This window comes from Schistocerca nitens, chromosome 5, assembly GCF_023898315.1.
Source record: "Schistocerca nitens isolate TAMUIC-IGC-003100 chromosome 5, iqSchNite1.1, whole genome shotgun sequence".
Taxonomy (NCBI): Eukaryota; Metazoa; Arthropoda; class Insecta; order Orthoptera; family Acrididae; genus Schistocerca; species Schistocerca nitens.
In genome coordinates this window covers 268,258,559-268,275,570 of record NC_064618.1, presented here as the reverse complement: position 1 = coordinate 268,275,570, position 17,012 = coordinate 268,258,559, and the positions used below count along the sequence as shown (strand labels likewise).

General features: G+C 44.8%; 1 protein-coding gene and 1 non-coding gene across 2 annotated transcripts in view; one reads left to right on the top strand and one right to left on the bottom strand.

Annotated features, from left to right (window-relative positions):
- The window catches only part of LOC126259740 (uncharacterized), a 459,982-nt gene extending 444,709 nt beyond the window's left edge, over nt 1-15,273 (bottom strand). The window contains exon 1 of the mRNA XM_049956726.1: nt 15,187-15,273. The gene's annotated coding sequence lies outside the window, so the exon portion shown is untranslated. The remainder of the gene's footprint in view (nt 1-15,186) is intronic.
- A 1,323-nt stretch (nt 15,274-16,596) lies between these two features.
- Nucleotides 16,597-16,669, top strand: Trnaa-cgc (transfer RNA alanine (anticodon CGC)). The gene has a single exon. It is a non-coding gene; the product is annotated as a tRNA-Ala (tRNA).
- The last annotated feature ends 343 nt before the right edge of the window (nt 16,670-17,012 follow it).

Genomic DNA, 17,012 nt, shown 5'->3' with positions numbered 1-17,012 from the left:
ATTCCAGAAAGAAGTGTGAGGACACATCCTACGGCCAATATTAACTAAGATCACATCCTTTTACTAGCCACAGTCAGCATTAAAATGGAAAACTGACTCACGTTGCAACGAAGCAGTCAAATGGGGATCGATCAATTCGAAGAAACAGTGCTGAGGAACGAAATTCAAAGGGTATCCTGTTCAAAATTAAATTTTCCAGTCAAACATATACATAATATTACAGGCACATGGAACTAAGTCAAATCTATGGAAAATGAAGAGGGCCAAAAAAAAAAAACTAAAAGTCACAAAGAGTAAGAAAAGCAAGCCTTGGGTGACAGATGAAATCGTACTGATTGATCGCAGAAAATTCTTCAGGAGTAAACACCTGGTAATGTCAGGTGTCTCTCTGCGTCCCTGTATCATATTATTTTTTTTACTTTGTTTTATACGTCGTTATCACTGTAATAAAAAGTGATTTTTTTTAAACTTCCTGGCAGATTAAAACTGTGTGCCCGACCGAGACTCGAACTCGGGACCTTTGCCTTTCGCGGGCACACAGTCTCGGTCGGGCACACAGTCTCGGTCGGGCACACAGTTTTAATCTGCCAGGAAGTTTCATATCAGCGCACACTCCGCTGCAGAGTGAAAATCTCATTCTGATTTTTTTTTATTTGAGTCATCAGTCTTCTGACTGGTTTGATGCGGCCCGCCACGAATTCGTCTCCTGCACCAACCCTTCCCTCAAATCGAAATATTCGGGGACAGACTTGAGTCTGGAGCTCGAGGAACAGACCAAACTCGGGCGCCCACGATGTGGTTGTGTCCAAGATGCCACTATCGCGAGTCTCGTCCTATAATGGACTGTAGGCCCAACGGCCTCTACAGTGTGTGACAGTTCAGTTACTTGATTCTCCTCAACATAACACCTATCTCTGGTTTAAATGCTCATGAGTGCACTACAGCTACTGACACTTTCAGTGATGAACATACCTTCTGGTCGAATATGTACCACATGCTGCCATAGATCTGACGTAACCAGTATACTAAGGTGCTAATACCGATTCGTAGGGAGAGAGACCTTCGCTTCCGATCATGTTCATGCGAGACGTCGGTAGCCGGTAAATCGGGCGAGTCCTGCAACAGGCAGTTTTAACGTAACCAGCTAACAGTGCTAGAGAAAAGAGATAACTGGGGTCGCATATTGAACAAGTACTTCAAGGTTAAGGGAGAATACGAGCTTGTTAGTAGGAATCAGAAAGGTGAAAGACTTCCTGAGTTCTACAGTAAATATCAGTTGGCAATAGCGAATACTCCATTAAGAATCACAAGAGGAAGAGGTATACTTGGGAAAGGCCGGGAGATATGGGAAGATTTAACCTAGATTACATCATGGTCAGGCAGAGATTCCGAAATAAGATACTGGTTTGTACGTCGTATCCAGGCGCAGATACAGACGCAGATCACAGTTTAGTGATGATGAAGAATAGGATAAACTTTAAGAAAACAGTCAGGTCGAATCAATGCGCAGAGAAGTGGGATAACGAGGTACTAAGGAAATGCACTTGAAGTTCTGTTAGGCAATAGATACCGTGATAATGACTATAGCAGCAGGCAGTTCAATTGAAGTGGAATGGGCCTCTCTAAAAAGGGCAGTAACAGAAGTTAGAAAAACATTGGTAGAGGGAAATTAGAATCTCTTAGACGAGGATCACTTTGGCTTTAGGAAAGGTGAAGGCACCAGAGACGCAGTTCTGACGTTGCGGTTGGTAAAGGAAGCAAGATCGTGAAAAACTAAAGACGCGTTCATAGGATTTGTCGACCTGGAGAGAGCGTTCTTAAATGTAAAATGGTGCAATGTATTCGAAATTCTGAGAAAAGTAGGTATAAGTTACAGTTAAAGATGGATAATAATGGATAATACACAATATGTACAAGAACCAAAAATAAACAGTAAGACTGGAAGACAAAAAACGAAGTGCTCGGATTAAAAAGGATGTGAGACAAGGATGTAATCTTTCGCCCATATTGTTCAATCTGTACATCTAGGGAGCAATGATGGAAATAAAAGAAAGCTTCAAGAGCGATATTAAAATTCGAAGTAGAAGTATACCAGTGACAAGATACGCTTATTCTCATTGACAATGAAGAAGAATTACAGGATCTGTTGAATGTAACGAAGAGTCTATTGAGTACAGAACATGTATTGAGAGTAAATCGTAGACAGGGGCATTCTTGGCCAATATAAGTCTACTAGTATCAAACACAGACATTAATTTGAGGAAAAAGTTTCTGAGAATGAACGTTTGTAGCATAGGATGGTACGGTAGTGAAACATGGACTGTGGGGAAACCGGAATAGAAGAGAATTGAAACATTTGAGATGTGGTGCTACAGAAGAACGTTGAAAACTAGGTGGACTGATAAGGCATGGGATGAGGAGGTTCTCCACAGAATCCGAAGAAAAGAATATGCGGAAAACATTGACAAGAAGATGGGATAGGATGAGAGCACATATTGCGTTAATTCGTTGGGGAATAACTTCCGTGGAACCAGAGGGACTGAAGAGTGTAAAAACTGTAGAGGAAGACAGAGACTGAAACATATCCAGCAAATAATTGAGGACGTACTCATGGGTTGCAAGTGCTACTCTGAGACGAAAAGGATAGCACAAGAGATGAATTCGTGGTGTGCCGCATCAAACCAAAGACTGTTGACTCAAAAACAAAAAAAACAAAAAAAGTTAACTTCATTCAACATGCCTCTCTACAGTAGGACGCAGCGTCCCTGTCCAAGCTAACTTCCAAAGCAACACATCTGCCGTACATCAGATAGATCATTAGACTGTGCCGGTGCAAAAAGCATCTTTCCACTGTAACTAACTTAACTGACCCTTATTTTGAAAGTGCTAGCGAGAGGCCACAGAGTCTAAGTAAACCACATAAAGCCAAATAAGACGCTCTGTGGAGGCCAAAAGCTGAAAATAGCAGGCTAAAAACTATTTAAGGGGAGCCGGAGGTGCCTACGCTGCCCATGTTAAATTCACTAATTTTGAGGAACATTTATGAATAAACTACCAAATAGAAGAATTTGAATTTTTTTACATAAAGAGTGGTTTAGTATTGCAGTTATGAAAGAGGGATTTTGGAGTATCTTTTCTAGTTCCCTTCCAATTATTTTTTTTATTAATGACCGAAATTTTTTTACAAATAATTGCTTTATAATTAAACTGAAATGAAGCTACTGAACATATTGCCAAATGGCTGTGTTACAATGTAAGTTTGACCACTAGGAGTGCTGTATAAAAATTTCATCTCTCTAGCTTGAGTGGATTTTGAGAAAATGTTCCTTATATTCGAAAAATTCTAATTTATGGGAAATGGCTATCAAAGTTTCTCAATACATTCCTCCACTATAGGATGGATTATCAGGGTCTTCTTCTTCATCCTCCAAAAGCTTCCTCTTCTGTCTTCTTTTCTGGCCTGTTGTTCCATCATACCTCATATGCGTTTCTCTTCTTTCTGCTCCTCTTATCCTTTCGCTGTCATTATTTCTTAGTGCTCGTACAGTGTTCACCCCAGCTGTAAATCCTAATGCCTTCAGAACTTCACACTGTTCCCTTGGTTGTAGGTTGCTATTGCATCATAAATGCTAAAGTGCAGTGTTTTTATGCTTACAAACACCCTTTTAGGAATCACTTTCCAAATCAAATTGTTTACGCTCTCATTAGGATTCTGCGTCTTTCCGTGTAGACATTTGTGTAACAATTCTGGCTGTGCTAAGTCATGAAAAATTGGTTTTATTGTTCCCTCCTGATTCTTGTACATACTGCATATTACCCACTTTACACAAGAAGTATAATACTACCAACAACAGGCGCAACACTGAACTAATTCGAAACGGTAAACAGCAAAGAGACGATGCTCCGCGCTCTTATCATTGTAGTATCGCAACTTGGTATTAGTGTTAATTTTCTTTTCCGTACGTTCTTCCTCTTCTTATATACACGGTTACTAAAACGTGGCATCGTAACCAGAACAAAAGTGTACGACAATATTAAATGGAGCAAGATGTTCGAAATTCTGAGGAAAATAGGAGTAAGCTGTAAGGAAATACGGGTAATATTTGTCACAGGAAACAATGTAGCCAACCCTTCCACAGTCGCTGTATGCGTAACATTAGGTGCTGTATGCGTAAGAGGCCGAGAAAATCCCAAGCAGTTCGCCAGGAAGTCACGAGAGGGTGTTAGATGCATTCAGCGGCCGCCCATTTCCTCTGCAGGCGTGGGGGAAAATGGTAATAACTCCACTTCTAGGGCGAGTAGAACAATAATTAAAAGTTTACATTAAAGAGGAATGTTCCAATTAATTTTCGGTAGCAAAAAAAAAATCGTAATTTTTTTTGGATTTGACCACCTCCGGCTCCCCTTAAGGTGTCTACCCTTGCGGAAGGCCAAACCGATCAAATGCTTATGTAGCACTGTCACTGGAAAGCAAAACGCAGATAAACTTAACTGTAACAATGAATACATCTGATTGGTTTGGCCTTTCCTAAGTGCTGCTCGTGGCCTCCCACAGGCCGTCTTATTTGGCTCCAGCTGTTTAAGCTTAGACTTGGTGCCCTCTCGACGGTACCTTCAGGACAAGGGTACGTACGTCAGATCAACTTGAAGTACTTTTTGCGCGAGTACATTTGGATATTCCATCTCATCAGATCCCATGTACGGCAGATGTGTTGCCTGGGAAGTCAGCTTGGACAGGGACGCTGCGTCCTACTGTTCATTGGTATGGTCAATGGAGAGCGTTTATGTGACCCCAGTTACCTCTTTTCTCTAGTAATGTTGGCCTGTTTTGGTCTTTTTGTTTAGAAATATTGTTTAATTGTAACTTACAGGTATAGGTGAATTTGGGGCTGAGTCTCTGAAACCTGGTAGAGTAGAGACTTCAACCAATAAATAACTGTACGTCTTTAGCAGGTATAAGTTTGTAGGCTTTCACAGCGGGTGTCGTTTTGAACAAAATACTTTTGTGTATTGGGTCGCGTCATTGTAAGCGACAAAAACAACTAAACTGCCGCCGTTTCGACCGACTTTCTGTGCTCCTATTCAGTCCGGTTAACTTTATCTAAAACTGTAGCTGATGTTTTAAACATAAACGTTTCACATCACAGCTGTGAATGTCCCAAAGAAAGAAAAGAATTAAATTACATTTATTGTTAATTTTTAATAGATTTTTCACAATAGGTGTTGATATTTATTTCAAGCAGGAGTGCTGATGAGTCTGCTGTTGAGCGCTCTGAACCACCAACCACCACTATCATCATCATCTAGCCAGTAGGCGAGAGATTTTAATGCCACGTATACCTCTCTAAGCCAACACATTCTGTCCGCATATGAAGGCGTCGATCACGTTCCATTACAAATTCAGTTCAGTGACGGAGCAGCCTGTCACATTATCCAAAAAGACCGCTGCGAACTGCGCGTCTCGTCAGTTCAGGTCCAAGGTCCTTTTGCGTGGACGTCTTGTTTGGCAGGGAGCAGAAATGACTCATTCTGTCCACCCACCACGCGCCTGTGCTCATCGTTAAGATACCAAGCCTGGCTCTTATCTAGGGTCGCGTCCAGGTATACGGCGCTCTGTTCCAGTATGCGGTTCCGGCCAAGATAGTGGCTGAGGAAGCACGGCGGGAGGTGGGAGGGCTGGTGGGGGAGGGGAGTTACCTGAAGAAGGGGACGGTGAGGGGTTCAGACGGTGGGAGGTTCAGTGAGCCAGTGACGAAAACAGACGATACTTCTTTGCTGCGCTTTTAGGGCCAGAAACGATTTTGTGGTGCATTCAATGAGAGGCGGCGCTATGCGAAATGGACGCTCACACCTCACTACTACGCTGTATAGTCTGTGACAAAAAGAGAGGAAATAACCTGGACTGAGGTTAACAGCTTCAAATAAACGAGCAAAACGTTTTCAAATGAGCACAACATAGTATGGCTTAAATGGTTCGAATGGCTCTGAGCACTATGGGACATCTGAGGTCATCAGTCCCCTAGAACTTAGAACTACTTAAACCTAACTAACCTAAGGACATCACACACATCCATGCCCGAGGCAGGATTCGAACCTGCGACCGTAGCAGCAGCGCGGTTCCAGATGGAAGCGCCTAGAACCGCTCGGCCACAGCGGCCGGCTTTTATACTTGGTGTACGCGTCACTACCGCCATCTGTATATGTCAATATCGCTACCCCATGACTTTTATCACCTCAGTGCCCATAGTACTCACTTGAATATTGGTCTGCTACTACCGCCAGCTAGCCACTGCGACAAGGTACCGCTAATGCTCTACAAAACTACCTGCGCATCTGCCTCAATAAACTCCTGTACAATAATACAAATTGATCACTCACACAGAAAAAATAACAATGTGACTTCCATTGTAGAAATGGCTTCAACAAATTAGCCACCTTCACAGTGTATTACAAACTAGACCACTTTCTGTATGAGACAAATAAATCACACTCACAGCGTGCGATTTAGCAAAATCCAAATGGCTCTTACTTTCACGGAACTCACCTGCACGCAGAACTGGCCATCAACCCAACAACGACGGTGTGTCACACGATAACCATAGACTTCCGTCTATAATACTGCTAGCTAATAAGTACATCTAATGCACCGTTTGTACTCAAAAGGGGACTACGAATTTCCCCTCACCGACTTCGTTCTTATTGACAGGGGATATAGGACACGACTAGGAGTTCAACATACGTACACAGAACCCTATGTGTGTTCGTGTTCTATAGTTTTGACATAGGCGCGTATTACCCTAGTTGTTTTTTGCGCTTTGAAGCAAAATAAAACAAACAAAGCAGGAAGACGCAACTCTCAACCGTTTTCGAGAAAATCTAGTTTCAATATTTTAGGCTTGCTTATTGTAAAGTCGCTCTTATTCCGGCGGACGTTGCATGATATCACTTCAAGTCCATCGTTAAATACTTCATTTCACTTTTTCTTTTAATTGCTGATGGCGGTCAGCCCTTTGACCCAAGACGCTGTGCTACCGTGGCGACGCCGTTCAGCTGAGGAGGCCAATACGGTACATGACTGATTATAAGTTGGATTTGTATAGTGCTGGTCGACGTTCACAGAGCAGCAGAAAGCAGTTATCGTGACGTTGTGCTTCTCCCTGGTGGCGGTTTAAGACGGAGTCAAGTGAGTTGTATGTCTATGGCGTCAGCGTTTATGACCACGCATCATACAGTAACTGCACAGCAGGCCGTTTATTGCTCCCACCACGACGATGGGAGACGACAGTCATCGAATTTTGTGTGGGCAGATAGTTGAAGTTTTTTGGTCACCTCTCGCTTTCGATTATTGTTTTTGTTTTCTGTTCCTACATGTGTAATTTTGAAAAACCATTCAACAGCAAAGATCAGTTGTCTTTTACTTAAGACGACCGGTTGCCTTAAACAAACAAAAAAAAATTATGCGATCTTTGCTGTTGAATGGTTTCCACACTTAAACAAATCGCCCTTCAGCTCACTCAAAAAGAGAAAATTCAATGCGTAATTTTATGGGTTGTTTCCTCGCATTAAGCTTTAGATATGCAGGTGGTACGTAGATGTACAACTCCGTTTTGATATATTTAGCATCGTAGATTCTGTTCGCTGTTTTCTGCGTCTGCTCAGTTAAACCTTAGCGCATCGGCAAAAACGTGGCTTGCCAAGGCTTTTACTCGTTAATTTCTGAAACGCTTCTACTATTATGCGTCAGCGCCACATAGACAGGTAAGTAAGATGATTAGCGCCACATAAACAGGGACAAATAGGTGTAAGTAACATTGATCATTAAACTGTCGAAAAACAGATGCACGCTAGTCATCAACTTTAGAGGAGCAGTATAAAAACTCCAGACGTTCGGTAAGACACACGCACGCATACACACACACACACACACACACACACACACACACACACACATACACACACACACGATATTTTTACAAGTGGTTAGCGGTTAGCGACGTCATCACTTAACTCTGTGTCTGCCGCAATGTGGCTTGTTAAGCTTTGCATCTGCGCTTTCTACTTATCCACTGACATCAGCACCGACATCTATTTCCGCGTCGACGTTATCAGCTGACCCATCACTATACGTCTATGGAAACAAACTAATTCTTTGATCTGTGTTGCGGAGTACTACCTTAGGTGGAAGGGGTGCGCAAAACAGACTGGGGCTTTCACAAAGGATCTTGAAACGATCTAATTTAGTTCTCTAAGTTTATCTGTGGAAAATATAGCTAAGAAACCTTTGTGATAACTACATGGAAATTGCCAAATTCCTGCTATTTTATACGGTATGCTTGACATGAAAAGGTTCTTGCTGCTGTTTCGGTGTTAGTGGTTCAACAGATTTCATCCCTGAAATCGCAGTGACGTTCGCACTTCAAATGGTTCAAATGGCTCTGAGCACTATGGGACTTAACATCTGTGGTCATGAGTCCCCTAGAACTTAGAACTACTTAAACCTAACTAACCTAAGGACATCACACACATCCATGCCCGAGGCAGGATTCGAACCTGCGACCGTAGCTGTCACGCGGTCCCAGACTGAAGCGCCTAGAACCGCACGGCCACACCGGCCGGCACGTTCGCACTCATGAACCACTTTCATTTAGAGCAACATATGTGTTCACAAATAATTGTTGAGCAGTCGTACTAGAAAACGTTAGATATACCAGTTACCTTCTTCCACAGGAAATCAAATTAGTTGACCGGTACTTTTTTTGGTCTTAATGTGAATATGAGTTTCATGAAGTACACTCGAGGCACAAGGGCCGGCGAGCGCTCGCTAGGCAAATAGACCGTTGAACTACTGGTCACGCAGATAAGAGCGACAGAGGGAGCACAGTAGTATCACCCATCTCTCCCTCTTTTATTGGATGACAAAATATATAGATACACGGCTTGCTTACTTACAAAACATTTTAGCGACAGATGCTAGTAGTACCGATCCGTTCACAGTAGACCTGTTAAAGGAAAGCGAAATTAGGTTGGTCAGTTCTCATTTCACACTGCTATGTTTTTCCTCACGGTTACGATATTACTGTCACCATAATTCTCTTGAGAATGCGCTGGGCGTACATACAGGCATGTGCTTAGCACTACTAAACGTATCGCAATTAGTGATTGTCAAATTTGTTTGCACACTTATTTCTACCGTATTAGTGTGGTTCTCAGAAAAAAAAAAAAAACAAAATGTGTATAATTTCTTCAGAGCACTGCTAACATTAAATTCCAGTCTTGATTCAAAGAAGCTGATCTTGGTTCTGCATGCTTTAATACCAGCATGCCTCGGGAATCAACAGTGATATTAATGATGTTTTTACTTACGTCTCCGCTATAGGTGTTGCTTGCAAAACCGTGCTGACTTATGGAACCATATTTAATGGAGATTCAAAGTACGAATGAGTTTTGTATAGCATTTGTACTCGGACGATAGTAACAGTTAGACGACTAACAAGTTTCAAGTAGAGAAGATGGCGAAACTCTACTTTAGGTTCACTAACTACGGAGTAATTTCTACGGATCCAAACAACTTCGTGTATAGTTTGTAGGCGGGCATATATCGGATGGTTATAATTAAAGTGTATCTGCCCTCAGAGGTCCAAGGTGGGCTGTAATTATCGTACTGTAACGAAATTTATTATATGTTATAGTTCGCTGCACCGTGATCGATTACGTTGAAAAGAATTAGTTCCAGTTTTGGCCACCAGGTACAAATCTGTCGCTGTGAATGCAGGAAAGACGAGTATAAATGTTTCCATATGTAATGCATTAGGAACAGGACATGGACAAAAAACGTCAGGCAAGTGAGAAAGGCATAATTTCGATTTTATTATTAACCGGCACTAACACAATTTGTTCGAAGTGAGCACCGGAGACATCAGCGAGATGCAGCATCGTAAAACGACGAGATCAACAGCAGCAGTTGCGGAGAAGACTGGGAAACATGTTCTGGATACTGGCCTTCAGATCAGTTACCGACCGAACGTTTCACAGGCATGCGTATTCAAATAAAGAGATATGTAAACAGGCAGAATACGGCGCTGTGCTCGGCAACTCCTGTATAAGACAACGAGTGTCTGTAGCAGTTGTTACATCGGCTACTTCTACTACAATGGCAGGTTGTCAAGATTTAAGTCAGCTTGAAAGTGGTGTTACAGTCGGCGCACAAGAAATGGGACACAGCATCTCCGAGATAGCGATGAAGTGGGGATTTTATCGTACGACCATTTCGCGAGTGTACCGTGAATATCAGGAATCCGGTAAAACATCAAATCTCCGACATCGCTGTGACCGGAAAAAGATCCTGCAAGTGTGGAACCAACGACCATTGAAGAGAATCGTTCAACGCGAAAGCAGTGCAACCCTTCCGTAAATTGCTGCAGATTTCAGTGCTGGACTATCAATAAGTGTTAGCGTGCGAACCATTCAACGAAATATCATCGGTATGGGCTTTCGTATCCATGGACCCTGCACGTCAGCAGGGGACTGTTCGAGCTGGTGGAGGCTCTGTAAAGGTGTTGGCCGTGTGCAGTTGGTTAGAAATGGGACGCTGGTACGTCTCGATATGACTTTCGCAGGTGACACGTAACTAAGCATCCTATCTGATCACATGCATCCATTCATGTCCATCGTGCATTGGCAATTTTAGCAGGACAATGCGACACCCCACACTTCCAGAATTGCTACAGAGTGGCTCCAGGAACACTCTTCTGAGTTTAAACACTTCTGTTGTCCACCAGACTCCTCAGATATGAACGTTATAAAGCATATCTGGGACGTCTAGCAACGTGGTGTTCAGAAGAGACCTCCACCCCCTCGTACCCTAACGGATTTATGGACAGCCGTGCAGGATTCATGGTGTCAGTTCCTTCCAGCATTACTTCAGGGATTAGTCGAGTCCAGTCCACGTCATGTTGTGGCACTTCTGCGTGTTCGCGGGGGAGCCTATACGATATTAGGCAGGTGTACCAGTTTCTTTGGCTCTTCAGTATACAGGGTGAGTCACCTAACGTTATCGCTGGATATATTTCGTAAACCACATCAAATACTGACGAACCAATTCCACAGACCGAACGTGAGGGGAGGGGCTAGTGTAATTGTTTAAGACAAACCATACAAAAATGCACGGAAGTATGTTTTTTAACACAAACCTACGTTTTTTTAAATGGAACCAGGTTAGTTTTGTTAGCACATCTGAACATATAAACAAATACATAATCAGTGCCGTTTGTTGCATTGTAAAATGTTAATTACATCCAGAGATATTGTAACCTAAAGTTGACGCTTGAGTACCACTCCTCCGCTGTTCGATCGTGTGTATCGGAGAGCACTGCAACATACGTCGCGTTTCTACAGAATGATCTGCCAACGTTGCTCGAAAATGTCCCACTGGAAACGCGTCGACGTATGTTGTATCAGCATGGCGGTGCACCTGCACATTCCGCAATTAACACTAGGCTGACCCTTGACAGGATGTTCGACGAGCGTTTCATAGGACGTGGAGGACGCATAAATTGGCCAGCCCGTTCTCCTGATCTTACACCTCTGGACTTCTTTCTGTGGGGTACGTTAAAGGAGAATGTGTACCGTGATGTGCCTACAACCCCAGAGGATATGAAACAACGTATTGTGGCAGCCTGCGGCGACATTACACCAGATGTACTGCGGCGTGTACGACATTCATTACGCCAGAGATTGCAATTGTGTGCAGCAAATGATGGCCACCACATGGAACATCTATTGGCCTGACATGTCGGGACACACACTCTATTCCACTCCGTAATTGAAAACGGATACCCGTGTGTACGTGTACCTTACCCCTCATGGTAGTGTACATGTGCGTCAGTGAAAAAGACCAATAAAAAGGTGTTAGCATGTGGACGTAATGTGCTGTTCCAGTCTCTTCTGTACCTAAGGTCCATCACCGTTCCCTTTGGATCCCTACGTAATTCGGTGCTCTCCGATACACACGATCGAACAGCGGAGGAGTGGTACTCAAGCGTCCACTTTAGGTTACAACATCTCCGGATGTAATTAACATATTACAATGCAACAAACGGCACTGGTTACGTATTTGTTTATGTGTTCAGATGTGCCAACAAAACTAACGGGGTTCCATTTTAAAAAAAACGTAGGTTTGTGTTAAAAAACATACTTCCGTGCATTTTTGTATGGTTTGTATTAAACAATTACACTAGCCCCTCTCCTCACGTTCGGTCTGTGGAATCGGTTCGTCAGTATTTGATGTGGTTTACGAAATATGACCAGCGGTAACGTTAGGTGACTCACCCTGTATATCCCCTGAGTTGAAGGTCACAAGGATTCAGCTGAGGTGATGTTGCAGGCCAAGCATCTTGAACAGGTCTGGAAATAATATTTGTGGGAGGTTGCGTCAAACAGATCTTTAGTGAAAACAATGATTTCCACATAGTTCTGCGCCTCCCAAGGAGGAATCATATGCTGTACAAGGAGGTGTCGATAACGTGCACACGTCACGGTACACCTGACAGGTCCTCTGGATGTATTCTCTTCAAAGAGGAACGGACAGTGAATAAAGTACTTGTGAATCTACACCAGACACGTGTAGTACGTCTCTTCGTTCACAACACGCGCATTTAATGAGCCGCAAATTCGGTAGTTGTGTGTATTTACTGCATCCTGTACTGTTACATGTGCCTCGTTATTCCACAGAATATTGTCCGGTCACATGTCGTCAACTTCGATCCTTGCCAGAAATTCAGAACATTGCTACGGTTCGTGAGGTTCAGAAGCTGGAATGTCTGGATCTTGTACGGGTACCAGTGTAAAATAAACCCGTACTGCTGACCAAGGGATGGACAATTCTCGTGACACGGTACGAGCACTAGCACTACCTGGGGCACGTGCTGCATGATCAGTTACAGGAACAGCAACCTCGTCAATAACTTCCACCGGAATAGATCGCCTTCCTCTTACAGGTGCGGCACCAGACTCACCCGTATTATTATCCTCCTTAAAGCATTTAATGACATCACGCCTTTTCACAGACCTTTCAGTCGATAGTCTCTCAGTGCAGCACTGTGACTGCTGGCGTTCACATAAAACAGTTCGCTAACAACGCACGGTCTCCTCGATGGCCATACTGCTCACTCACGTTATGGCTTGTCAAATGACAGCGTGGATCTCGTAACGGCATCCAAACAATGTACAGCGCCAGATTGGCACGTGGTGACCACAACTGGAGCTTATTTGTTTTGGTTCAAAAATGGTTCAAACGGCTCTGAGCACTACGGGACTTAACATCTTAGGTCAGGAGCGGGCAAACGTTGCACGCGGCTCATGAGCACACAGCGCTGCACGTGTGCTGCTCGCGTGCAATCGTCGAATGGGGCTGTGGCGACAGCCGGCAGGTTGCGGCAGTGTAGTGCCAGGCTAAGCTGCGGAAGTTGAAGCGAAGCGACCACTACGTAGTGAACGTTGTATTTCAAGAACCGGAAAATGCAGAGTGAATCAAGGAAACGGTGAATTGGAGATTTGCTATCTTTTAAAAGGAATGGGAGAATCATTTTTTCTCTGTGCAAAAACGTGAAATTTGGAAATGTATAATATGTGACAGTATTCTCGCTGGTCAGCGGAAGTTTAATATTGAACGCCACTATAATAAATTTCAGTATGTTGCCGTTCTTAGTGCAATAAAAGAGGAATTTCTCAAGCGATTTGGGGATATATCTTACTTATCCAAAGGTTTTGAATAGTTCTCGAGACAATCTGCTGTTTCTGTAGATGATATTCATCCCAGTTTGCAAATGGAATTAATAGGTCTACAGCGTAATTCTCGTCTGAGAGACAGGTTCCTTTTGGCAAGACGTGTGATAGATTTTTATCACGACTTTCCACAGCAAGTTTCCTCGTCTCCATCGCGAAGCCGCGAAGATAATGTCAACGTTTGGCTCGACATACGTTTGTGAGAGTTTTTTTCTGTTATGAAAATTAGTAAGTCTCGGTTAAGAGCAAACACCAGTAATGAAAATTTACGTAACTGTTTGCGTTTGTCTGTGTGTAGAAATTATGGTTCAAATGGCTCTGAGCACTATGGGACTTAACATCTATGGTCATCAGTCCCCTAGAACTTAGAACTACTTAAACCTAACTAACCTAAGGACAGCACACAACACCCAGCCATCACGAGGCAGAGAAAATCCCTGACCCCGCCGGGAATCGAACCCGGGTACCCGGGCGTGGGAAGCGAGAACGCTACCGCACGACCACGAGATGCGGGCTAGAAATTTTGTTCCAGACATTAAACGTATTGTAAACTCCACCTGTGATAATTAAATAAAACGTATCGTAGGTAAAAGGCATTAGTTCAAACGATGATTACTTTCAAGCACTCCTACTAACCTTATTCCCTCATTCAATAAAACAAGCTAGGAAACAAAACGCGTTACAGAGGAAGAAGCGGAGAGACGGTATGGTAGGGAGTGGAGAGAAGCGGGTGGCCAGCTTGCCCCTGTGTGCACGCAGAACACCTGTTAACTGCACACGTGCATGTGCAACGCACACGTGCAGAATTCCTGCCCGCCCCTGTCTTAGGTCATCAGTCCCCTAGAACTTAGAACTACTTAAACCTAACTAACCTAAGGACAACACACACATCCATGCCCGAGGCATGATTCGAACCTGCGGCCGTAGCAGTCCCGCAGTTCCGGACTGCAGCACCTAGAACCGCACGGCCACCGCCGCCGGCTATTTGTTTTCCAGCGTAAACTGGTTCCGCTACAGCGTTAGTATATCTACCAAGCTTCGTTGTCATACGATAATTACAGCCCACCCTGGACCTCCGCGAGTAGATGCGCTTTAATTATAAATACCTGGTGTATGGAGGGTGGGAGGAAGGATAGGGAGACGCGTATTAAGAAAAGTTCGCCTACTAATTGCATTGTTTACTCTGCATAGTGCACTCTGCAGGGAGAGATCAAGGAGGGATGTGCCATTACACCTGTTAGCTTAGCAGAGTGCAAGTACTCCGGGTACCGCTCAGCTATTCGTAACGGTGGAATGTTTACGTTTACCAGGTAGCTCTTAGGCAAGTCGGCGCATGCGCAAAGGCCGCATTGGCGGGGAGAGCACGTGGGAGAACCGGTGTGTGGGCTGGCGCCAAGTACTCACTTGCGTTCCCTCGGACGGCGACAGCGGCGGCGGCTGCGACTGCGTCGGACGTCATGGATGAGGTTACGTTCGCAGCGCGCACGAAGCACTCCCGCGATCGCCTGCCATGTCGACGAGGCACTGCCTGCAGCTCCCACACACTCGCACGCCGCACGCAACACGCACAAGGGCAACGCAGCCGTGGGCCGGCGCCACGCTGCTAGCGCCCCTACCGGGAACGGGCGCAGACGCCACGCGCCCAGCTGCTAGTCTCCAGCTGGTACAGGCGCGCGGCGATAGAATGTGGCAGTCCGGGAGCGCACCCAGGATATGAGTTACGAGTGGCAGCTCACAGTTGTTGTTCGGTGAATGCCGAAATACACTACTGGCCATTAAAATTGCTTCACCACGAAGATGACATGTTACAGACGCGAAATTTAACAGACAGCAAGAAGATGCTGTGACATGCAAATGATTAGCTTCTCAGAGCATTCACACAAGGTTGGCGCCGGTGGTGACACCTACAACGTGCTGACAAGTTGCCTGGTGAAACGTTGTTGTGATGCCTCTGCCTCGTGTAAGGAGGAGAAATGCATACCATCGTTCAAAAATGGTTCAAATGGCTCTGAGCACTATGGGACTTAACAGCTATGGCCATCAGTCCCCTAGAACTTAGAACTACTTAAACCTAACTAACCTAAGGACATCACACAACACCCAGCCATCACGAGGCAGAGAAAATCCCTGACCCCGCCGGGAATCGAACCCGGGAACCCGGGCGTGGGAAGCGAGAACGCTACCGCACGACCACGAGATGCGGGCATACCATCGTAAAGTTCCGATTGTAGCCTATCGCGATTGCGGTTTATCGTATCGCGACATTGCTGCTTGCGATGTTCGAGATCCAATGACTGTTAGCAAAATATGGAATCGGTAGGTTCAAGAGGGTAATACGGAACGCAGTGCTGGATCCCAACGGCCTCGAATCACTAGCAGTCGAGGTGACAGGCATCTTATCCGCATGGCTGTAACGGATCGTGCAACCACGTCTCGATCCCTGTGTCAACAGATGGGGACGTTTGCAAGACAACAACCATCTGCACGAACAGTTCGACGACGTTTGCAGCAGCATGGACTATCAGTTCGGAGACCATGGCTTCGGTGAAAATGTAATCACATGTCAGTTCTAGTATAATATATTTGTCCAATGAATACCCGTTTATTATCTACATTTCTTCTTGGTGTAGCAGTTTTAATGGCCAGTAGTGTAGTTTTAAGCTAAATAGTAAACACTTGCCTCCATAGTCGAGATCTCTAAGACCCGCCGCACGCTGCTCGCAGCAGAGACAGAGCAGAAGTAGAACAGTTCTCCCGGCCTTTTTTAAAGCAAGCACTCGAATGAGGCACAGCACAAGGACCAAGCAAATACCGGGCGAGGTGGCGCAGTGGTTAGCACACTGGACTCGCATTCTGGAGGACGACGGTTCAATCCCGTCTCCGGCCATCCTGATTTAGGTTTTCCGTGATTTCCCTAAATCGTTTCAGGCAAATGCCGGGATGGTTCCTTTGAAAGGGCACGGCCGATTTCCTTCCCACTCCTTCCCTAACCCGAGCTTGCGCTCCGTCTCTAATGACCTCGTTGTCGACGGAACGTTAAACACTAACCACCACCACAAGGACCAAGCAGAAGCGCAGGGCAGGCTGTCAAACGCGGCAAGCCTTCCTCACTCTGTCCGAGCGACTTAGTTAGCTTCTGATTCTGCCGCACAGTTGGTCTGCGCCACCTGTTCCGTCACACGTATCTCCGCCTGCACTGAGCTTTCAGGAGCGGTCTGCGCGTCTGAGGC